Genomic DNA, 26,041 nt, shown 5'->3' on the forward strand with positions numbered 1-26,041 from the left:
CGTGTTCCATCCCAGCTTCTGTAACATAAGTTTCATAGTAGAATTTTAAAATTCCAGGAAAGAAACTTACGAAGAAATTATTGAACATACCTGGTTCTATGATTTAGCCATTCTTACAGACATAATAACTAAATCTTAAACTTCAAGGAAGGGGGAGAACTAAAGTCTTTGAATTAACCCGTTCACGATGGGCAATTTACTATGCTAAGCCTAACTTAAAAAAAAAAAAAAAAAAAAGATAAATGAAATTCGTCTTAAAATTTTAGTTACATTATGAGAAGAACATTCAGGTAGTCGTCAGAATTAATTCTAAAACTTTATTATTATATTTTCCTTAAAGATTTTATAAAATACTCCTTCTAAAATAATATAATTTTGCCCTTTTCCCACAAATAAATATACATGGAAAAATATCCAAACAATCGCAAATTTTATTTAACACAACACACAATAAAAAAATATTAAAACCATGTTTCATAAAAATTCAAGGAGCAAACAACGAAAAGTAAGCAATGTTTCAAAATGAGACAGTGTATGATATTCTTTGAAACATAGGTGTACACAAAGTCCAACCTTGCATTAGTCACAGGAATATAATATCTGCTGATATTTTACTCAGCAAATTTGACTCGTTTAGCATTTGTATATGTTATACGGTCAGATAGAGCTTTCATATCGCCATTAAAAAAACTTTCACTAAGCGATACAAAATATTCCTCTCAATGCCGGAAAACTCAAAGAGTAATAAAAAAGTCTTTAATAATTGAACATCTACTTCACTATAACCGATAATAAAAATAAGACAAATTAATAAATTAAATTAAAAGTATTCCAGAGCATCCAGAACATATTCATGTAGAAATCATCGACGACAAATGTGGACTTAGAATACCTAGGGGGGTGACGTCATCCCAGCTTAGCACAGTGCGGAGCAGTCGAGACCAATGCGAGATAGCGTCCAGACGGGGGGACGAGCGGAGGCAATCAGATGGCTTGTAAATTCTCCAAGAGTTGGTGGAAACAGACGATTTCCTTTGATGTTTAAGTTCCATGTAGCCAAGCTGATCATATTATCTAAAATAGCTGTGGATGTTGCGTGTGTATAGGACTGAAATGTTCATCATTACATGAATCCTGTGGACTGAGTTTAACTATCATGACATCACCTGCAATATTAATTTTTACTTGACTTACCTTTATTACTTTTATATATTTCTCATTAGTAAAATAAAGCTTTTAATAATGCAATATCCGTGCTCTCCTCATATTACGAAAATAAATTCTACATTCATTTGTTTATATAAAATGACCCATTACATTACTCAGCACTTAGTGATTGTGTATATTCTACACATTTAGTTTAGATTGCTTTCGTTTGCCATTAAAAAAAGATATACAGTGGATGGACAAAAATATGGAAACACCTTGTGAAATGCATGTTTGAAAAGAAAGATCGATTTTAATGAAATATGTAGGTGGCGCTGGCGTTTTTGACTACTGACGCCACCTATACAACTTCGTAAATGTGCTAAACAGTTCAGATTTTGTTGGAGTACTGTTATGTGAGGTTGTCATTGCATTATGTCAGAGTTAGCAGACTTCGAACGTGGGCAAATTGTTGGAGCACGTATGGTAGGTGCTTCCGTAAGCAAGGTAGCCGAGGTGTTTAGTGTTTCAAGAGGTACTGTATCGAAGATTTATTCCGCATATTTGAAAAGCTGAAAAACATCATCTGCTAAATCACAGCGCAGATGAAAGTGTGTCCTGAGTGATCGTGACAGACGATCATTAAGTGCAATTGTGACGAAAAATAAGAAGACCACAGCTGCAAAAGTTACTGCTGAAATGAATGTTGTGTTACCGAACCCTGTGAGTACCAAAACAATTAGAAGGGAGCTTCATAAACAGGGAATTGTTGGCCGTGCTGCAATTGAGAAGCCACTCATCGGTGATGCTAATGCCCGTAACATGAAAAGGTGGTGTTTAAGTCATAAAGCCTGGACTATAGAGCAATGGAAGCGAGTAATATGGTCTGACAAGTCTTCTTTCACATTGTTTCCCACTTCTGGCCGAGTTTACGTTTGAAGAACGCCATCTCAAGCCTATAATACAGACTGCTTGTTGCCAAGAGTGAAACATGGCAGGGTTCTGTTATGGTTTGGGCAGCCATATCGTGGTTTTCTGCTAGCCCCATGATAACTGTGTCAGGGCACATGACTGCCAAGACTTATGTGAACATTTTGGCCGATCAAGTTCATTCCATAGTACAAACTTTGTTTCCCGATGGTGATGGTGTCTTCCAATACGACAAAGCCCCTGTTCACGCAGCTCACATTGTCCAGGACTGGTTTTCTGAGCACGAGGATGAGTTGTCCCATCTCCCCTGGCCATCACAGTCACCAGACCTGAATATTATCAAACCTTTGTGGTCTACATTGGAACTGAAAGTGCGTTCTCGTTATCCACCGCCAACATCGTTATCTGAACTTGCCACCGTTTTGCAGGAAGAATGGTATAATATTCCCTTGGCAAACATACAGGAACTGTATTTATCCATTCCGAGAAGACTGCAAGCTGTTTTTGATGCCAACGAGTTTCCTACACCATATTAAGCAAAGAAACATGTTTTTTTAAAGGTGTTTCCATATTTTTGTCCAACCCCTGCATGTTTCGCTGAGGATTAAAAATATTCATCACAAAGCACCAAAAATCTAAGAGTAATAAAATAAATAAAAACAAGGGAGGGAAAATATCAGAGTAATAATAATAAAAAAATACTCTAATGATAGAACCTCTACCTCACTATATCCCCAAAATAAAAATGGTACCTCAATGCAGGGAGAGCCCGTTTAAGAGACATTACATTGCTCAACACCCACCCACAAATCTCACTCGCATTCGGAAACAAAATACCAAAAATAAAAATCATTGCATAGGAATGAAGGTAACCATACTTAACTTTCCATATATTTCCCCATAACAGGCATACAGCTACATCTAGCCTCTAAAAAGTCAAATGTGGTACACCTGGTCGATATAGTGAATTAAATGGCGATTCAAATATAACATACCCGGCCTTGAGGTAATGTTCGCTGCTGATGCACATATGATCACACGCCTGTACTGAACGGGGTAAAGGGTATTATAAACTCATTTTAAAACAAAATTAATTTTGTGAAAATATTACACAAATTGAAGGAATATACATTTTTACTATAATGTAATCTACAATTTGTCACTTTGAAAATGTGGAGAACTAAAGCGCGAAATAAAAGAAAACAGAAACAAACATTTGGAAAATCTCATCGAGCTTAAATTAGTTTCTCAATTAGATGTATAAGTGTGTTTAAAATTAAGCCAAATAACTTCCTAATAAGCCAAATAACTTCCTAAATAAATTTTTATTTACATTTCTTTTGTTCAACATTTAACTTTCATTGGTGTTAAGAGAAACAGCAGTTGATATAGAGACTCTAAATTCGGAAAAAACTGAAACAAAATTGGTTTATACACAGGCAGAGTAATTACACTGACCTGCTGGGAAGATAAGACCCCGTTGGACAAGGAAAATATTAGGCCAGACAGAGAGGAAAATTCATAGCCTCCTCCTCGTAATGCGAAAGGAGGCCACTTGGGAAAAAATTACACTACAGCAGTAATTTTGAAACCACTAAGAAGCAACAGAACTCTAACAAATTTCAGACATCTGATAATTATAGTGTGATTAACAGTTCAACCTCACTTCGAATATTACAATACAATATAAAGAAAGAACCAATTCAGACACTTCAATATGGAATTCAAAACCTAAGAAATTAATGCATAGACGCTACCCTAAACATTAAAACATAATGTGAAGCGTTCACGTAAAATAAATAAGCAGTAAAACTCCAATATAAAGCAACATGTGAAAAGGGACCTACAAATTATAACATTCAAGCATTTCTAGTGAAAATAAAGTTAATATAAAACAAGAATTACCAGCCACAGATGTCTTTTTGCTCTGCACTATTTCTCCGTTCTTTTTCTTTCATGATATGTTCTGCAATCCAAGAGTGCACAAAAATGATGACAAATTACACTAGAAGAGGGGAGAGGGGAGGAAAGGAGGGAGGGAAGGAATCATTAGATATTAACTACCTTGAAATTAAAGAATAATTATACACAAAGAGAAATTTTCAATATGGTTTCTTAATTTATAAAACTTCAAAAGTAGCCTTCTTTGTTTTAAATTCCAGCAATGTTCTACATTGTTACTAAAATCATGACTGCAGTCGATAGAAAAGCAAATGATTTTCCTAATACGACAGAAGTACAGTAAGCGAAAGAGGTTTTTAATGTATGGGTACAACATGAACAATGAAAGAAAAAAAAATTATACAGTTATTACAGATACACAGAATAAAAGGGATAATGATCTTCGAGAAAAGTAAATAATTTTAGCGCTGGTACAAAAATGGCACCGAAAGTCAATAAGCAGGTAATTTTAAATGACAAATAAACAAAATAAACTTTACTGTTAGCTTTGAAGCAGGTGTTATATATAAAACTATCTTAATTCACACACAGAATTTGTGACATAACAGATCAAAAAAGAGTAAGAATCAAACTCGCAATATATTGACATTAAAAGAGCTATACAAATATACTTTTTTTTTTTTTTTTTTTTTTTTTTTGAAAGGGCTCAAAAACACCATTCTAAAAACAGATTTCGAAAAAAATCTTGGAAAGAAAAGTCATAAACCATAAAATAAATATTTCATTCAGAATTTTAACGCAAAAACCGTTTCTAATTTTAAGTTCTTTACTTAGGTACACTCATCCATGAGAGAGGACAGCTTAGTCCAATGTACAAGAAATTATCCTGTAATATTACCACGTCACTTTAATGCAATTATAGCAATATTTCACTCAGGGAAAGAACATATTGTCTAGCTGCCCGGGTTCGAGCCCAGCTTTAATACAGCAAGCCAAAACACATCAAATGCCATTGAATGATATACCATTTTGAAATGTTGCAAAAAATTTAAATAAAATTTCGTGAATGAGCTATTGCAATTACCTATATACTAAAATTTTGACCAAAAATTCAACAAAACTAAGATACTCTTTTTTTGTTTCGAAGGAATCAAAGTCATATACTAATGGAGGGATGCTCAACTTATTGTACTATGAAACCGAAACATAGGAATGAAATTTTGTCAGCTATGTGAGAATGTGTCAGCTATGTGAGTGTGTCAGCTATGTGAGCTACCTCTCAAAACACACGAAAGGTAAAACACAATTCAAATACTTTACATTTAGTCTTGAAGCAGATGTTCTATATTAAACTGTCTTAGCTCACATACAGAATTAGTAATAAAATAGCTCAAAATGTTGTTAGAACCAAACACGCATTATATAAACATTAAAAAAAAAATCTACATACATTTATTAGTGTTACGAGGGTTTATTCTGAAATATAATAATGTCACTTTCAGTGAAATGATAGAAATTTTCACTCAGGGAAGGGACATTCTGTCTGGCTGCCTGGGTTCCATCCCAGCTTCTGTTACAAAAGTTTCATAGAATTTTAAAAATCTAGAAATGAAACTTATGAAGAAATTATAGACCATAATTGGTTCTATGATTTAGTCATTCTTACAGACATAATGACTAAAATCTTAAACTTGAGGGGGGGGAGAGAACTAAACTAAAGTTTTTGAATTTAAGGGTATTTTAAATTAATTTTAAATCAGAATTAATTTTGTAAAAATATTACACAAATATAAGGAATATACATTTTTACCATAATGCAATGTACATTTTGCCACTTTGAAAATCTGGAGAACTAAAGCGTGAAATATAAGAAAACTGAAACAAACATTTGGAAAATCTCATCGAGCTTAAATCAGTTTCTAAATTAGATGTTTTGAGTGTATTTAAAATTAGGCCAACTACTACGTTCACTTCAAACCCATTACATAAGACTAGTATTTAAGAAAAATGGTAAAAGATTGCAAATATGTTAACAATTCTACTGATCTAGAAATAGAAATAATTGGTTTTCATCCTAATTAAGATGAAGAATATCACAAAAAGCCAATTGAATAGTCTTAGATCAGAAAAATCATGAACTGTTAAACTTTTAAAAAGATAAATTCCTGCTTTCGATCTACTTAAAAATGTCAAAGAGGATTTTCAACAACAAACTTGTTAAAATCAATGTTCAGATACAGAATAACAAACAAACATCCGGATGACTGCATGGATTTAGCAATAACATCGCATGTACCAGAGGGAGAAAAAAAAACTCTCAGAAGAAATGCAATGTTAAATTTCACATTAAAATATGATTTCCCTGTATTTAATTTTCATCTTGCTGAATTTTTTTGTAAATAATACAAAGAGTATACCTTTTCTTTAAGATATTATACCACACATTTTTATACTTTGTGTAATGCACTTATAACTGAAATATTAAAAGTGCAATATATAATTGCAGCTAGCCAAAATTTTATAAACTTAAAATTGGCTCCCATTAAGTTAAAGGTGTTAATAACTGCACCAAGGGAAGGAATGCAATTTTATTTCTTTGTCTGTATTTGGTTTCATTTTCATATAGAAAGAGTTAAAAATAGGTTACCTAGGTAACAAAATTTAAACACACATTCTCAGGAAAAATTACAGAATAACAGATTTTGTTTCCATGAAGACACAACACCTCGCTATTCCAGCTATGATACAGACTGCATACTGTCATAGAGAAATTCCTTTCTTAAACAGGGAATTCATATACTTTAATCTGTTTTTACACAAGTACTGTTTATGACTAATCCATGGTCCAGGAGTAAAATACTTTATAGTACACCCATCTAAATTTTTATTATTTTCGGTCATCTGTATAGACTGTTTACCTATCACGACTAAACTCCCAATCTGCATTCCAAATAACTCATACAATTCTTCAAGTCATATTTCGTAGTCTATCATTTTTAATACGGCAGGTACTTGCTGAGCGCAGACTTGTAAAGCGTGATTTTGCGTATAGCAGTACCTTAAAGGATCCCATTTTATTTGTCCACTGCTAGAATTTCATTCATACGTGGTGCAACATTCATCCATCAACACCGGAAAGAAATTATCTGCTACTTTAAACAATTTCCATCGACTGAAAATGAAGTCCGAAAAATCTTACAAATTTCAAAAGCAATCGATGCCGAAGAATTTTCACATATGAAAGACAGAGAAGTCAAACAATGAATCAGAAAATTACAAAAGAAGAATTGGGGTCTTATAAAACCCCTTGATAATAAAAGCGCTCATTATGAAGAAGAGCTTTTAACTGAAGATAAGATGAATTGTTAAATAACACAAAAAGCAATGTCTGATCTTCTAGCGAAGAATTACCTAATTAAAGAAAAAACATGTGCTCTTTACAGCAGCACGCATACAGTTGCATCAATCATTCTTATAAGCAAAAGACATCAGCTTTCTCAAAAAATATTTCTGTCATGCATTTGCCAAGAGAACGGAAAGAAGTCCAAAACAAACTTTCAGAGTGCTTTGCAAAACAAAGTGGAAAGTTATTCTGCAGAATTTTACTTCGATAATAATAAAACATCTCTGATTTGATTTCAAAACGAATTTTTATTTGTGAAATCAATTTTAAATAGATCTTCGCAAATAGGTTCATAAAACTTCCCAATATGCCAAAATAATTCAGATTAAGGGAAAAATTTAATAAAGTATGCTTAAAACAACTAATAAAAAGTACATTTTGAGCAGCCTTAACAGAAGACAATTTGGCCCCACTAACTTTCATTACGAGTACTCATTAAATTTTTATTTACATTTCTCTTTTGTTCAACATTTAACTTTCAATGGTTTTAAGAGAAACAGCACTTGACAGACAGACTCTAAATTCGAAAAAACTGAAACAAAATTGGTTTATACACAGGCAGAGTAATTACACTGACCTGCTGGGAAGAGAACACCCTGTTGGACATCAAAATATTAGGCCAGACAGAGAGGAAAATGCTTAGCCTCCTCCTCGTAATGCGAAAGGAGGCCACTTAGAAAAAATTACACTACAGCAGTAATTTTGAAACCACTAAGAAGCAACAGAACTCTAACAAATCTCAGACTTCTGATAATTATAGTGTGATTAACAGTTCAACCTCACTTCGAATATTACAATACAATATAAAGAAAGAACCAATTCAGACACATCAATATGGAATTCAAAACCTAAGAAATTAATGCATAGACGCTACCCTAAACATTAAAACATAATGTGAAGCGTTCACGTAAAATAAATAAGTAGTAAAACTCCAATATAAAGCAACATGTGAAAAGGGACCTACAAATTATAACATTCAAGGTTTTCTAGTGAAAATAAAGTTAATATAAAACAAGATTTACCAGCCACAGATGTCTTTTTGCTCTGCACTATTTCTCCGTTCTTTTTCTTTCATGATATGTTCTGCAATCCAAAAGTGCACAAAAATGATGACAAATTACACTAGAAGATGCCAAGGGGGGGAAGGAATCATTAGATTTTAACTACTTTGAAATTAAAGAATATCTATACACAAAGAGAAATATCTAATATTGTTTCATAATATATAAAACTTCGAAAGTAGCCTTCTTTGTTTTAAATTCCACCAATGTGCTACATTGTTACTAAAATCATGATTGCAGTCGATAGAAAAGCAAATGATTTTCCTTATACGACAGAAGTACAGTAAGCGAAAGAGGTTTTTAATGTATGGGTACAACATGAACAATGAAAGAAAAAAAAAATTATACAGTTATTACAGATACACAGAATAAAAGGGATAATGATCTTCGAGAAAAGTAAATAATTTTAGCGCTGGTACAAAAATGGCACCGAAAGTCAATAAGCAGGTAATTTTAAATGACAAATAAACAAAATAAACTTTACTGTTAGCTTTGAAGCAGGTGTTATATATAAAACTATCTTAATTCACACACAGAATTAGTGACATAACAGATCAAAAAAGAGTAAGATTCAAACTCGCAATATATTGACATTAAAAGAGCTATACAAATATATATTTTTTTTTTTTTTTGAAAGGGCTCAAAAACACCATTGTAAAAACAGATTTCGAAAAACATCTTGGAAAGAAAAGTCATAAACCATAAAATAAATATTTCATTCAGAATTTTAATGCAAAAACCGTTTCTAATTTTAAGTTCTTTACTTAGGTACACTCATCCATGAGAGAGGACAGCTTAGTCCAATGTACAAGAAATTATCCTGTAATATTACCATGTCACGTTAATGAAATTATAGCAATATTTCACTCAGGGAAAGAACATATTGTCTAGCTGCCCGGGTTCGAGCCCAGCTTTAATACAGGAAGCCAAAACACATCAAATACCATTGAATGATATACCATTTTGAAATGTTGCAAAAAATTTAAATAAAATTTCGTGAATGAGCTATTGCAATTACCTATATACTAAAATTTTGACCAAAAATTCAACAAAACTAAGATACTCTTTTTTTCTTTCGAAGGAATCAAAGTCATATACTAATGTAGGGATGCTCAACTTATTGTACTATAAAACCTAAACATAGGAATGAAATTTTGTCAGCTATGTGAGAATGTGTCAGCTATGTGAGTGTGTCAGCTATGTGAGCTACCTCTCAAAACACACGAAAGGTAAAACACAATTCAAATACTTTACATTTAGTCTTGAAGCAGATGTTCTATATTAAACTGTCTTAGCTCACATACAGAATTAGTAATAAAATAGCTCAAAATGTTGTAAGAACCAAACACGCATTATATAAACATTAAAAAAAAATTCTACATACATTTATTAGTGTTACGAGGGTTTATTCTGAAATATAATAATGTCACTTTCAGTGAAATGATAGAAATTTTCACTCAGGGAAGGGACATTCTGTCTGGCTGCCTGGTTTCCATCCCAGCTTCAGTTACAAAAGTTTCATAGAAGAATTTTAAAAATCTAGAAATGAAACTTATGAAGAAATTATAGACCATAATTGGTTCTATGATTTAGTCATTCTTACAGACATAATAACTAAAATCTTAAACTTGAGGGGGGGGGAGAGAACTAAACTAAAGTTTTTGAATTTAAGGGTATTTTAAATTAATTTTAAATCAGAATTAATTTTGTAAAAATATTACACAAATATAAGGAATATACATTTTTACCATAATGCAATGTACATTTTGCCACTTTGAAAATCTGGAGAACTAAAGCGTGAAATATAAGAAAACTGAAACAAACATTTGGAAAATCTCATCGAGCTTAAATCAGTTTCTAAATTAGATGTTTTGAGTGTATTTAAAATTAGGCCAACTACTACATTCACTTCAAACCCATTACATAAGACTAGTATTTAAGAAAAATGGTAAAAGATTGCAAATATGTTAACAATTATACTGATCTAGAAATAGAAATAATTGGTTTTCATCCTAATTAAGATGAAGAATATCACAAAAAGCCATTTGAATAGTCTTATCAGGTTCAATGTTTCTTCTAACCTTCTTCGGAAACATACAATGACCTGACTAGAACAGAGAGCTTACTAAAGCTATGTTCACTAATTGTAGTAAGTAGACAGGATACAGACGAAGGGTATACAAACCCTTTATTTTTTCTTTATATACAATGACTTCCGTACTTCGGAATACAATGACCCTCCACTCGGGGTCTAACTTAAAAGATATCAAAATAAAACTAAACTCTAATTTAACTTTAGAATAAGATTGGCCTTATAATAACAGAAAGCGTATGTAGCACAGAGACTGTGAACACTACAATACGTTTAATTTATCAAGAGGATTAAAACCTCTGGCCTGGAAGGCAAAGTAGCAACTGCGTAACTTCTAAGGTAAGTGGCCTGCTTCGAACTCACGGCTTCCTCTCTTCTGCTTGGCAAAAAGGCCACACTTAAATACTTGGCGTTCGCCAGACAACTTTGCATAAACTCCTTCACGCTTATAATTCTGGCCGGAAGTAGAAAACAAGAAGTGATAGTAAAGATTTAAAATAAAATAAACGTTAGTAAAACTTAAGATCCTTACATACTTCCCGCCAGAGTTAATTAGTTTGAAACTGAGGTCTAAAACGACCTTGTTGAAAACTTTTAGCTCTAGAAACTAACGCGAGGCCAAACTTTTACAAACATAACTTAGCTAGAAACTAGAAAATTTTAAAAGAAAGAAATTTGTTACAATAGCAGCTCCCGGAATATACAACAATCTTTTTTCTTTTTCATCTGTACTGCATCAAAACAGGAGCTTTATTCAATTCTGGTTCCTTCCAGAGATCTGGAAGGAAAACTAGTTTAATGAAATGTTACAGAATGACATTGCAAATAACATATAGAATATACTTTTCTTAACATTCTTATTTCATTCATGACTATTTTAATTATCTCTCCCCGTGCTCTCTGACATGTGTTGTAAAAACACCAAACACGAATGTGTTTCTGTCTATGTGTTCAACACTTCCTCCTACAATCAAAACACTAATGTGTTAAAATTCAACATACGAGACCTCTTAACACACCCTAATTTCAACTCTAGACCCTGAGGTACTATTCTGAAAGTGGCTAACTCTAAAGTGTAGCGTCAGAGAGCCTAACTACATCATTCAACCTTTAACACATATTCACCATGATTTAATCTTTACAGTCACACGAATAACAAATTTTTTAACATTACTTTCACTTTTACCATATCACGTTATTTCTAAACATTCAAAATAACAGTTCACATGTATACAAGAACATATCAAGATGCCGTTAATTTTACACATTTGAAAACATACATTAGTAGTACATTGTTAACTTCTATTCTTTTCAAAGCAAGTGCCAATTCTTTCTACATTGAAATAATACTACATTTCAAAAAGTCTTTCAGACTAAAACTTCTTTCTTGTTAGAATGTTTTAAATAAAATTTATACAATAACTTTTTACAATATTTAAGTCTTTATACAACGCTATTATACATCAACTTTAGTTTTACGCGCGAGTAATTGAAAAACATAATAAGAAAATCGGTCACAACTCATTTCTCGCCCTTTTGGCGATAAAGGTAGACCTCGCATGAGGTAAAACTTCTTGAAATCTGCCACTTGCAGTAAGAATGAAAGATTAACTTAAGTTTGTAAAGTAACATAAAATTTTACTTATCTTTGTAATATTCAGACATCCTTTTCTGGGCCCAATCTTTAAAGGTGCTGCAGACCGTAGCTTGGTTGATCCTCCTTCTTGTACGGGCTCGCCCTTCAGTGCTTTCCTCTGGAAGCTTCCGTTTTTCACCACTACGGCCACCCTTGAACATCTTCCTTCTGTCCTCTGCTTGTGGTCTTGGCCGTTTGAAGGCAGCTGGTCTTGGTGGAACCGGGAAACTTCTGTCGTGATCCTGCTTGGACCTCGTTGTTGGCCGTTCAAATTTTTCTTGTACTTTTTCCTCCGCCGCTGATGGCCCTTCCGCAGTTCGGCGACTTTTGCTGCGGAGAGTTCTGTCGGATGAGTCAATCTTCCGTTTCACAGCCGGGTTATAGTTGCCGTCCTTTCTCCCGGTCTTTTCCACATACGTCGTCCTTCTCCCTTCTTCATTCTGGGGGTGTTCGTGCACTCTGTTTTTTGGACGGTGGAACGGCTTCTTTTTCTTTGTACCTTCAATTTTTCCGCGGGGCAATTTTCTTTTCACTTGCTTCTGTCTCTCATTGGCTTGCCCTTGTACTTGTCGTTTTCCCACCTCTGGAACTTGTGCCTGCGGTGTCTGCCGTACCGGATCCTGCAAAAGATCTGAAAAGATTTGCATTTTATTACGGTCATAGAATGGTTTTATCTGGTCAATGTTTGCGGAACAGGTTTCACCATTTCTTGCCTTTAACACTACAACAGCGTGAGTTATTTTTTCTATAACATATGGTCCTTCAAAGCGTGGAAAAAATTTGGCAGTTTTATCTTCTGGTGCTGAAGAAAGTGAATGCTTAATTTTTAGTACTTCATCCCCTACTTTATAAGTTACTCCCCGTCGTTTCAAGTCATAATACAATTTTTGTTTTCTTTGTGCTACTTCCGTATTCTTTTTTGCTTCTTTTATTAGTTTTTCTATATCACCCATTTTAAATTCTGGGGCTCTTTGTTACACATAAAATAGTTTATCTAACGGTGTTATAACCTTTCTGCCTAGAAATAACTCAGCAGGAGTTTTGCCCGTTGTATCATGTTTTGCGGTCCTAAGGGCGAAAGCAAATTCATTGACATAGTTATCCCAGCTTTTATGAAAATTTTTAACATAACTACGGTTAATTTTCACTATATTTCTGTTGACCCGTTCCGCTATATTTGATTGCAGCCGATACGGGACCATTTTTAAATGACGTATGCCCAGTTTTTGGCACATGTCTTCAAATATATTACTTACAAATTGAGGACCATTATCCGATATAACTTTTAGGGGCGCCCCGTATTTTAAAATATATTTATTTAAAATAGAATCGGTAACTAATTTCGCGGAGGCTCGTTTTAAGGGAACAATTTCGGTCCATTTACTAAAATGATCAACTATAACAAGGAGATAGCGACTTTTGTTTAACTGACTTTTTGGGAAAGGGCCCAATAAATCGATGCCGATTATTTCATTTGGAAATTCGGATTTAATACTATTTAGAAACCCGGCCGGGCGGAAATTAATATAATTAACGGCTTGACATGTTGGGCAGGACTGGACATACGCCCTTGTTAACTTTTGCAGTTCAGGAAAGTAGACTGCCTCGCGTACGCGTTGAGTAGTTTTTCGAATACCAGCATGAGAAGCTAAAGGGCTGTCATGGAGCTCCTGCAGGATATTTAATCTAAGACTAGCTGGGATAACAGGTCGAAATTCGTTGTTGGAATTCGTAGTTTTTGTATAAAATAATAGACCATCTATTAGTTCGTAATGGGCCGCCCTATTTCTTATCGCCACAATATCTTGGTGGCTAAAATTTTCAGGATCCTTCAAATACTCATAAATACTTCCAAACTCAGGATCCTTACCCAGTTCGGTTATTACAGTTTCTCGGGAATTTATTGTACACGCTGTCAGCATTGCAACTTTTACGGTATTACCCTGTTCGTCTAATTTAATTCGTGACAGGGCATCTGCTACGATATTTTCCTTTCCGGGGGTATGCTTGATTACCAGATTATATTCTTGCAGCTTGAGTGCCCATCTTATTAACCTTGGGGATAAATTTTTTCCAGAGTACAATCTAGTTACCGCCGCATGATCAGAATATACTGTTATCGGCGCCTTTCCAAAATAGACTCGGAACTTTTGCACTGCTAACAGAACTGCAAGTGCCTCTCTCTCGGTCGCGGAATAGTTTCTTTGTGTTTGATTTAAAGTTCGGCTAAAAAATGCTACTGGCTGCTGATTTTGCGAAAGTACCGCTCCTACCGCATAATCCGAAGCATCCGCTGAAATTTCTAAATTTTCATCCTTTTCAGGAAATTTCAACACAGGGGCTTGCGTTAATGCTTGTTTTAATTTTTCGAAAGCACTATTGGCTTCGGCCGTCCACGAGAATCTTGCCTTTTTCCTTTTTAATTTTAACAATGGCTCAGCGATAGCCGCAAAATCTTTTATAAAGGACCTATAATATGAACAAAGTCCTAGAAAAGAAGAGAGCTTCTTTGCCGTGTTTGGAGTCGGATACTTTTGTACAGCGATTATTTTTGATTCATCTGTCTCGATCCCTTTTTGAGATATTTTGTAACCTAAATATTTTAATTCAGGGGCTGCAAATTTGCATTTTTCGACATTAACTTTTAGACCGGCCTCATTTAATAAAGAAAACACCTGTCTTAAATCCTGTACATGTTGGTCTAGATTATCACTAGTAATAATGATATCGTCTAAATAGATAAATGTGGACTTTCCGAGAACAGGTCTTAACACAATGTCCATGCATCGCTGAAATGTTGCTGGGGCGCCTGAAAGGCCAAACGGCATTCGCAAAAATGCATAAGTGCCAGACTTGGTTATAAAAGCAGTCTTAGGCACGTCCTCAGGCCGGATCCCTATTTGAAAATAACCATTCGTTAAGTCTAAAGTTGTCATAAATTTGGTTGATTTTATGTTCCTTAAAATTTCTTCTATAATCGGTAACGGATATACCGGATATTTCGTTATGGAATTTAATTTACGGTAATCAATAGCGAATCTCCACCTTTTTGGATGCTCCAAAGGATAATCATTATTTTTCTTACATAAAACCACCGGACTAGCATAACTACTTGAGATAGGCGTTACGATCTTTTTACGTAGCATATCGGTAATATGCCATTCTATAATTTTTTCCTTATTCTTATCATACCGGTATGGTTTTTGACGAACCGGCAATGCATCTCCGGTGTCAATACTATGGTTAGTAACCTGGGTAAATCCTGGAATATCACTAAATAAGGAAGCAAATTCACTTACCACTCGTCGGATTCTATCTTGCTCGTCATTAGGCAGGTGGTCGAGATTTAACCTTGGCGGTTCAACCTTTTCTACATGCACTGGTTTCATCGTCAGCTTAAGAGACGCTTCATTAAAATCCAGTGTAGCTTGTGCGTCTGAAAGAAAGTCTATTCCTAGTATTAAGTGTGCTTGCAAATTCTTTACTATAAAAAACATCACCTTTACTTGTTCGTCCTTGATACGGATGTACAAAGGTACTTTACCTACGCACTTACATTGTTCTCCTTGCGCCGCTAATACTGTTGTATTATCCGCATTATATATGCGGTATTTGCGAAAATACTTTCTAAAAAAGACTTCTGCCACACAGGAACACTGCGCGCCGGTATCCAGGAGTGCGGTGGCCGGGATATTATTTACCAAGACTTCAACCTTCGGAAGAGTTAAATTTTTCACCATTACTGTATTTAACTTGTAGGAAGAGGGGTTTTCGTGGCATTCGGATTTCCGCACCCTCTCGTCAGCAGAAATCCGTTTTAGTTTAAATTATTTTTCCTTTCGGTGCTTTCCTTCTTTCTCCACTGGCCTTGAGACTTTTTTCCTGGGTTGCTATTGAACTGTCGACGTTCGCCGGCTGTTTTTGAATGCTCGGGTTTCCTTGCCCACTGATTCGCTTTTTCTCCGTAGCCATGTGCTTGAGTTTGCTGTAGTCTTGGCGTACCAAATTGGTTTCGCTGTTGATATTGGCGTCTTCTTTCGACGTCCGCCGTTCTTCTACTTTCAAACTGGATTGCTAGCTCAAATAATTTTTCCAGTGTAGTCGGATTTCTCAATTCAATAAAGTCTTGCACTTGGGGTAGTAACCTCGGCAAAATCACTTGAATTATTTCAGGATCCGGACGGTTTCCATACAAGAGCTTGAAAACGTGAATTTTTCTTAAAATAAAGCTCGAGAGGTTTTCGATTCTTTGTTGATATATACTGAAAAGTTCCGTTTCTAATTTCGCACGATCCCTTACAACAGGGAAGGCTCTTAGTAGGGCAGTCTTGAAATTTTCGTAAGTATAGGTGAGACTTCCTGCTTGACCCAAGAGACTTCTGCCTATACATTTGAACCAGTTAAGCGCTTGGCCCCTCAAAGCGCTGGTAGCTAAGGTAACTTTTTGAAACTCGTGCACGGGGTAGAGCATGAAGTGGTCATCCAATTTTTCCAAAAAACTGGTTACCGGTGAGTTTCCATTAAACGTTGCTTCTGGTTTCATCGAAGCGCGCATGTCTGGACGATGTAACCGAATCCTTCCAGGGCGGCAGCTGGCATTTCTGGATTCTGAGCCGTTTCTGCAGGCAGCACAGGTTCTTCTTGAAACTCGGCCATGGTTATTCTTCTTCGTCGGGCGCCACTATCAGGTTCAATGTTTCTTCTAACCTTCTTCGGAAACATACAATGACCTGACTAGAACAGAGAGCTTACTAAAGCTATGTTCACTAATTGTACTAAGTAGACAGGATACAGACGAAGGGTATACAAACCCTTTATTTTTTCTTTATATACAATGACTTCCATACTTCGGAATACAATGACCCTCCACTCGGGGTCTAACTTAAAAGATATCAAAATAAAACTAAACTCTAATTTAACTTTAGAATAAGATTGGCCTTATAATAACAGAAAGCGTATGTAGCACAGAGACTGTGAACACTACAATACGTTTAATTTATCAAGAGGATTAAAACCTCTGGCCTGGAAGGCAAAGTAGCAACTGCGTAACTTCTAAGGTAAGCGGCCTGCTTCGAACTCACGGCTTCCTCTCTTCTGCTTGGCAAAAAGGCCACACTTAAATACTTGGCGTTCGCCAGACAACTTTGCATAAACTCCTTCACGCTTATAATTCTGGCCGGAAGTAGAAAATAAGAAGTGATAGTAAAGATTTAAAATAAAATAAACGTTAGTAAAACTTAAGATCCTTACAGTCTTAGATCAGAAAAATCATGAACTGTTAAACTTTTAAAAAGATAAATTCCTGCTTTCGATCTACTTAAAAATGTGAAAGAGGATTTTCAACAACAAACTTGTTAAAATCAACGTTCAGATACAGAATAACAAACAAACATCCTGACGACTGCATGGATTTAGCAATAACATCGCATGTACCAGAGGGGAAAAAAAAAACTCTCAGAAGAAATACAATGTTAAATTTCACATTAAAATATGATTTCCCTGTATTTAATTTTCATCTTGCTGAATTTTTTTGTAAATAATACAAAGAGTATACCTTTTATTTAAGATATTATACCACACATTTTTATACTTTGTGTAATGCACTTATAACTGAAATATTAAAAGTGCAATATATAATTGCAGCTAGCCAAAATTTTATAAATTTAAAATTGGCTCCCATTATGTTAAAGTTGTTAATAACTGCACCAAGGGAAGGAATGCAATTTTATTTCTTTGTCTGTATTTGGTTTCATTTTCATATAGAAAGAGTTAAAAATAGGTTACCTAGGTAACAAAATTTAAACACACATTTTCAGGAAAAATTACAGAATAACAGATTTTGTTTCCCTGAAGACACAACACCTCGCTATTCCAGCTATGATACAGACTGCATACTGTCTTAGAGAAATTCCTTTCTTAAACAGGAAATTCATATACTTTAATCTGTTTATACACAAGTACTGTTTATGACTAATCCATGGTCCAGGAGTAAAATACTTTATAGTACACCATTCCAAATTTTTATTATTTCCGGTCATCTGTATAGACTGTTTACCTATCACGACTAAACTCCCAATCTGCATTCCAAATAACTCATACAATTCTTCAAGTCATATTTCGTAGTCTATCATTTTTAATACGGCAGGTACTTGCTGAGCGCAGACTTGTAAAGCGTGATTTTGCGTATAGCAGTACCTTAAAGGATCCCATTTTATTTGTCCACTGCTAGAATTTCATTCATACGTGGTGCAACATTCATCCATCAACACCGGAAAGAATTTATCTGCTACTTTAAACAATTTCCATCGACTGAAAATGAAGTCAGAAAAATCTTACAAATTTCAAAAGCAATCGATGCCGAAGAATTTTCACATATGGAAGACAGAGAAGTCAAACAATGAATCAGAAAATTACAAAAGAAGAATTGGGGTCTTATAAAACCCCTTGATAATAAAAGCGCTCATTATGAAGAAGAGCTTTTAACTGAAGATAAGATGAATTGTTAAATAACACAAAAGCAATGTCTGATCTAGCGGAGAATGACCCAATTAAGGAAGAAACAGGACATTGGGAAACATGTGCTCTTTACAGCGACACCCATACAGTTGCATCAATCATTCTTATAAGCAAAAGACATCAGCTTTCTCAAAAAATAATTCTGTCATGCATTTGCCAAGAGAACGGAAAGAAGTCCAAAACAAACTTTCAGAGTGCTTTGCAAAACAAAGTGGAAAGTTATTCTGCAGAATTTTACTTCGATAATAATAAAACATCTCTGATTTGATTTCAAAACGAATTTTTATTTGTGGAATCAATTTTAAATATATCTTCGCAAATAGGTTCATAAAACTTCACAATATGCCAAAATAGTTGAGATTAAGGGAAAAATATAATAAAGTATGCTTAAAACAACTAATAAAAACACATTTTGAGCAGCCTTAACAGAAGACAATTTGGCCCCACTAACTTTCTTTATGAGTACTCATTAAATTTTTATTTACATTTCTTTTTTGGTTCAACATTTAACTTTCAATGGTTTTAAGAGAAATAGCACTTCATAGAGAGAATCTAAATTCGGAAAAAACTGAAACAAAATTGGTTTATACACAGGAAGTGCAATTACACTGATCTGTTGGGAAGAGAAGACCCCATTAGGCAAGGAAAATATTAGGCCAGACAGAGAGGAAAATGCTTAGCCTCCTCCTCGTAATTGTAATATTTAATAATTTGTAAATGGTAACATTTAATATTTAGTAACTTGTAATTAACAACACTTTGGATACAGATTTGAAAAACAGAACTATGCTGGTATTGCAGTTCTCTGTGATTATACATTCTAAGATTGTAAATAAATAGTTTCTAAAAGCTAAAAGTGTACCCTCAATTGCTTTAATTGATTAATTTTATATGGTGTCAGGAGTGTTTTGCTTTCAAAATGGAAAGTTTAAAACCACCAGAGCCGATGAAATTTGATGGAAATCTAGCTTGGAATTGGCAGAGATGGCTGCAATCATTTGAAATATATGAAGTAGCTAGAGAATTACATAATGAAGAAGAGAAGGTAAGAGTTAATACTTTTCTTCATGTAATAGGAATTTGTGGTCTTGAAATATATAATACATTTCCTATAGAAGAGGGTAAAGAAATTAAAGTAAGTGAAATTAAAACAAAATTTACGGAATATTGTGTTCCTAAGAAAAATATTACATATGAAAGACATTTATTCTTTACTAGAAATCAAACCGCGTCAGAAACCATAGATGAATACGTAACTGACCTTCGAAATAAAGCTAGAACATGCGAGTTTGCACAATTAACGGATAGTTTAATAAAGGATAAAATTGTTTGTGGTATTAAAGATGATATAGTGAGAGCAAGATTGTTACATGAAACAGAATTAACATTAGAAAAAGCTCTTGATATATGCAGATCTGCTGAAATAAGTGCACATCAAATGAAAATCATAAAAGATGAGGAAACTGCTGTAAACTTAGTGAAAAAGAAACTAAGTAAACATAATAAGAATAATTAAGACACAATAACACGCCGAATAAATACTAATTCAGAAGTCAAACAACAAAATTCAGCATTATACCTACAAAATTTTCACAGGACTAGTTTCGATGGTTTTACCGAACCATCATCTTCAGCTGCAAAACCGCAAAGGTTTTGCAGATTGATTTTTGTTGTTTGACTTCTGAATTAGTATAATAAGAATACTTACAAAGAGGTCAATACCGATAAACAAAAGACAAAAATTTGTTCTAAATATGGAACATCTCATGAGTATCGAATGTGTCCAGCATATGGAAAAATCTGTCATAAATGTAAAAAGGCAAATCATTTCGCGAGTCAGTGTAAAACCAATATAATAAAAAATGAAGCAGTCAAGGTAAACAAAAAAGATAGACAAATTAAATTAATAAATCATGACTCTGAGGAAGAGTTAGAATTTTATGTTGGCACATTAAACCTTAATTCAGATAACAAGGAAGAGAAATGGACTGTTGACGTTAATGGAAATAAAAGTAAACTAAATTTGCAGTTAGATACTGGAGCAATGTGCAATGTTATTTCTAAAACCAAAGTGAAATTGCTAAATGTTCCGATACAGAAGTCTGAAATTAAAAGATTAGTTACATTCTCTGGGAATAAAATGGATACTTTAGGAAAAGTAGTACTTAACTGCCAATATGGAAAAAATAATTATGTTGTGGAATTCCAAGTTATTGACAAAGAAGTACCTTCTATATTAGGATTAAAATCATGTTTGCAACTAGGTTTGATTCAGAAAGTAATGTCTGTTTACACTGAAGACTTATTGGAGGAATACAAAGATGTATTTGAAGGCTTAGGTTGTTTGAATAGAGAATATAAAATCCAGTTAAAACAAGATGTAACACCAGTCATTCATCCTCCAAGAAAAATACCCATAGCTATACGTGATAAAGTTAAGAAAGAATTACAAAGAATGGAAAATTTAAATGGTTTTGAGGAAGTAAGAGAACCAACTGAATGGGTAAATTCAATGGTCACAGTTGTCAAACCGAACAAAATAAGAATATGTTTAGATCCTAGAGATTTAAATAAAGCTATAAAACGAGAACATTATCCGATGTTAACCATTGACGAAGTTGTCACTAGAATGCCTAACGCAAAAATATTTCCTGTTTTAGATGCTAATAGTGCTTTTTGGCAAATCCAGCTTGACGAAGAAAGTAGTAATTTGTGTACATTCAATACACCTTTTGGCAGATACAAATTTAAAAGATTACCTTTTGGCATATGTTCAGCTCCAGAAATTTGCCAAAGAATATTAAGCCAAATAATAAAAGGTCTAGAAGGCGTTGAATGTATTATACATGATATCTTAATATGGGGATCTAATGAAAAGGAACATGAGCTACGACTTAAAAAAGTACTCCAGAGAGCACGAGAAAATAATTTGAAGTTCAATAAGGCTAAATGTAAAATAAAAGTTAATCGTGTGAATTATATAGGGCACGAGTTAAGTGAAAATGGACTAAAACCCGAGTTTTCTAAAGTGGAAGCAATTGTTAAAATGCCAGAACCTACAGATGTGCCTTCGCTACAAAGATTTTTGGGAATGATTAATTATTTAGCTAAATTTATTCCTAACTTAAGTACTATTACTGCACCATTAAGACAGTTACTTGAGAAAAATGTCCTCTGGCACTGGACTGAAAAGCATCAAAAGCTTTCGAAACACTTAAAGAATTGATTGCAAAAGCACCCGTATTAAAATTCTACGATGTTAATAAGGATGTAATTCTTCTTTCAGTAGATGCAAGTTCTGAAGGATTAGGTGCTGTTTTACTACAAGAAAACCAACCAATTGCTTATGCTTCCAGAGCTCTAACGAAAAGTCAGAAAAATTATGCTCAGATAGAAAAAGAGCTTTTAGCTATTACTTTTGGATGTTCTAAATTTCATCAATATATATATGGCAAACGTATTACAGTTGAAACTGATCATCAACCATTAGAAAGCATAACTAAGAAACCTCTTTTTAAAGCACCACAGCGATTGCAAAGAATGCTGTTAAATTTACAAAAATATGATCTAGATGTACGATACAAAAAGGGGAAAGACTTATTAATAGCAGACACTTTGAGTAGACCAAATTTGAATACAACAGAAGATAATGATGAAGATACAGAAATTTGTACACTGACTCCAGCATCTGATGACAAAATTTATGCATTGAAGAAAGAAAGTGAATGTGATGCTACACTACAGTGCTTAAAGAAATATATTCTGAGAGGCTGGCCAGAAAGGAAACATCAGGTAGAACCTCAAGTCAAAGTATTTTGGGACTTTGTAAAGTATTTGGGATATATTTATTAATTGTAGATAGAGTTGACAATGGAAAATGACTTATTTTTCAAAGGAGGAAGGGTAATTATTCCTTTATCTATGCAAAAGGAAATGTTAAATTTAATTCATGAGGGTCATTTTGGTATAGAAAAATGTAAGAAAAGAGCTAGAGATGTTTTGTTTTGGCCACTTATCAACAAGCAGATAGAAGATAAAATTTCAAAATGTTCTATATGTAATGAATACCAGAACAAAAACATAAGACAGCCTATGATACCACATGAAATTCCCAATTTACCTTAGTTGCGACAGATTTATTTGAGATTAACAAAGATGTATATTTATTAATTGTAGATTACTATTCCAACTTTTTTGAAATCTCCAAACTACCGGATACTCGAAGTCACACAGTGATCAGTTACATGAAATCTCATTTTGAAGGATACGGTATACCATTAATAGTGATATCTGATAACGGACCTCACTTTGCAAGTAAAGAATTTTCAGAATTTGCAAAGAAATACCAATTTAAACATATAACAAGCAGTTCATACCATCAACAGTCGAACGGATTAGCAGAGCGTTCAGTACAAACGGCAAAGAAATTGTTAAAGAAAGCTCAAGCAGATCATGCTGATCCTTATTTAGTTTTGTTAGCTCATAGGAACACTCCAACAAATGAGATGCTAGGATCACCAGCTCAACGACTTATGAGCAGAACAAGAACAATTCTTCCTACATCTGAAGAATTACTTAAACCTCAAGTTGTGAGAAATGTAAAAGAAAAAAACAACCAAGAAAGAACTCAACAGAAGTCATATTATGATCGTCATACAAAAACATTACCATCACTAAATAAGAGAGATTGTGTTCGGATATATGACGATAATCGCTGGAAACCAGCAGTTGTAGAAGAAGTGCATAAGATGCCTAGATCATATATACTTAGATCAGGTGGATCAGTATTGGGAAGAAATAGAAAAGATATTAGAGAAAACAGTTCAGCTGTTGATGAGAATATCAGAGGAACAGAACAAGGAGTTAATACACAGAAAACAGATGTAAAAGGATATGATTCCAGATATTCACAAGGGCAAAGTTTAGAAGACCAACTACCAAACTCTGCTAACTCAGAAACAAGGAACGGTGAGCTAAGAACTAGAAGTGGGAGACTGATTAGAAAGCCGGCCAGGTATTTCGACTGATTTTAGACTATTAAAACTTTTGAACTCTTTAAAAAAACGGAAGATGTAATATTTAATAATTTGTAAATGGTAACATTTAATATTTAGTAACTTGTAATTGGCAACACTTTGCATACAGATTTGAAAAATAGAACTATGCTGGTATTTCAGTTCTCTGTGATTATACATTCTAAGATTGTAAATAAATAGTTTCTAAAAGCTAAAAGTGTACCCTCATAATTTTATAGTAATGCGAAAGGAGGCCACTTGGGAAAAAATTACACTACAGCAGTAATTTTGAAACCACTAAGAAGCAACAGAACTCTAACAAATCTCAGACTTCTGATAATTATAGTGTGATTAACAGTTCAACCTCACTACGAATATTACAATACAATATAAAGAAAGAACCAATTCAGACACTTCAATATGGAATTCAAAACCTAAGAAATTAATGCATAAATGCTACCCTAAACATTAAAACATAATGTGAAGCGTTCAGGTAAAATAAATAAGTAGTAAAACTCCAATATAAAGCAACATGTGAAAAGTGACCTACAAATTATAACATTCAAGCATTTCTAGTGAAAATAAAGTTAATATAAAACAAGAATTACCAGCCACAGATGTCTTTTTGCTCTGCACTATTTCTCCGTTCTTTTTCTTTCATGATATGTTCTGCAATCCAAGAGTGCACAAAAATGATGACAAATTACACTAGAAGAGGGGAGAGGGGAGGGAAGGAATCATTAGATATTAACTACCTTGAAATTAAAGAATAATTATACACAAAGAGAAATTTCTAACATGGTTTCTTAATTTATAAAACTTCAAAAGTAGCCTTCTTTGTTTTAAATTCCAGCAATGTGCTACATTGTTACTAAAATCATGACTGCAGTCGATAGAAAAGCAAATGATTTTCCTAATACTACGAAGTACAGTAAGCGAATGGTGTTTTTAATGTATGTGTACAACATGAACAATGAAAGAAAAACAAATTATACAGTTATTACGGATACACAGAATAAATGGGATAATGATCTTCAAGAAGAGTAAATAATTTCGGCGATGGTAGAAAGATGGCACCGAAAGACAATAAGCCGGTAATTTTAAATGACAAATAAACAAAATAAACTTTACTGTTATTTTTGAAGCAGGTGTTATATATTAAACTACCTTAATTCACACACACACAATTAGTGACATTTTGGAAAGTTATGTCACATAACTTAAAAGAAGTATTTCAATCAGAATTTTAACGTAAGAAACGTTTCTAATTTTAAGTTCTTTACCTAGGTACTCTCATGCATGAGAGGTGACAGCTTAGCCCAACGTACGAGGGTTTATCCTGAAATATTACCAGGTCACTTTCAACGAAATGACAACAATATTTCACGGGAAATTTTCCGTAACCGGCCCTTCGCTATTTTTTGGCCGAGGCGCGTTTTTGAAATCCAAGATGGCGGCCAAAATTGTTTTCCCTGTCCGAGGGAAATCGGACAGGGAAAAACAACTCTGACCTACCAAACCTGGAAAGAACAAGAAAAAACGAACTTACCGAATTTACGATGTAAACAAATCCGCAATTTCGCCAAGTGCCGGTTATGGAAACATCCCCTATTTCACCGAGGAAAAGAACATGCCTAGCTGACTGGATTCCACCCCGACTTAAATACAGCAAGCCAAAACATATCTAATGCCGTTTTTCCAAGATGGAGTCGTCCGCTTTTTCCCAAAATGGCGTCCCAATTCAAAGAGAGGGAGACAGACAGACAGACAAAGTAGACAGATGTCTTGTTTTGCACCCGCTAAGTCTTTCTGCACCGATGGGCGAAAAATCAAGCATAGGTGCAAAGTAAGGCTCCTATATACCAGGCTGAATCATCAGGCATTCGCGCTCCCAAGTGGGAGATTTAATGGCGGCTGTGTAGTTACGGTGCAACAATTTTTTGTGTTTCTTTTGTGTAAAATGGGCGGATGTACAGCTGTTAATTGTTCATATCATTCACGGAAAAGTCATACATTGGTAAAATTTCCTAAAAATGAAGAAAGAAGAAAAATATGGGTAAATCATTGCCGAAGAGACAATTGGAAACCTGGTCCAGGCGCTGAACTTTGCTTAGTAAGTATAATGTTAATTACGCCTTCATTTAGAGTTTATATCTTCTCTGATGTTTATAATGTGCAAGTAAAGTGAAATTCTTGTGTACAATAACCTGAGTATTTGCTAATTTCTGTAATAATAGCTATAATTAAATTAGTCTAGTGTTAATGTACCAGTCGCCAAACATCGCCAATGTAGATGTTTTGAATGTGGAAAAGAAATTTCTCTTCTAATATAAAGCGCGG

The 26,041-nt window shown here is 34.1% G+C and overlaps 3 long non-coding RNA genes across 6 annotated transcripts in view; 1 reads left to right on the top strand and 2 right to left on the bottom strand.

Annotated features, from left to right (window-relative positions):
- Positions 1 to 26,041, bottom strand: part of LOC146993172 (uncharacterized) — an 880,419-nt gene that overhangs the window by 211,233 nt on the left and 643,145 nt on the right. The window lies entirely within an intron of this gene.
- Positions 1 to 26,041, top strand: part of LOC146993174 (uncharacterized) — a 382,674-nt gene that overhangs the window by 131,026 nt on the left and 225,607 nt on the right. The window lies entirely within an intron of this gene.
- On the bottom strand, positions 301 to 25,454 carry LOC146993175 (uncharacterized). Of its 2 annotated transcripts, XR_015038638.1 has the most exons (5): positions 25,251 to 25,454; positions 24,310 to 24,409; positions 8,404 to 8,503; positions 3,982 to 4,081; positions 301 to 1,166 (listed from the first exon to the last, which is right to left on the bottom strand). It is a non-coding gene; the product is annotated as an uncharacterized LOC146993175 (long non-coding RNA). The 2 variants fall into 2 exon arrangements; XR_015038637.1 differs by lacking the exon at positions 3,982 to 4,081.

The sequence above is a fragment of the Stegodyphus dumicola genome, chromosome X1, assembly GCF_044657685.1.
Source record: "Stegodyphus dumicola isolate Sdum_Otavi_A_Nest chromosome X1, ASM4465768v1".
Lineage (NCBI taxonomy): Eukaryota > Metazoa > Arthropoda > Arachnida > Araneae > Eresidae > Stegodyphus > Stegodyphus dumicola.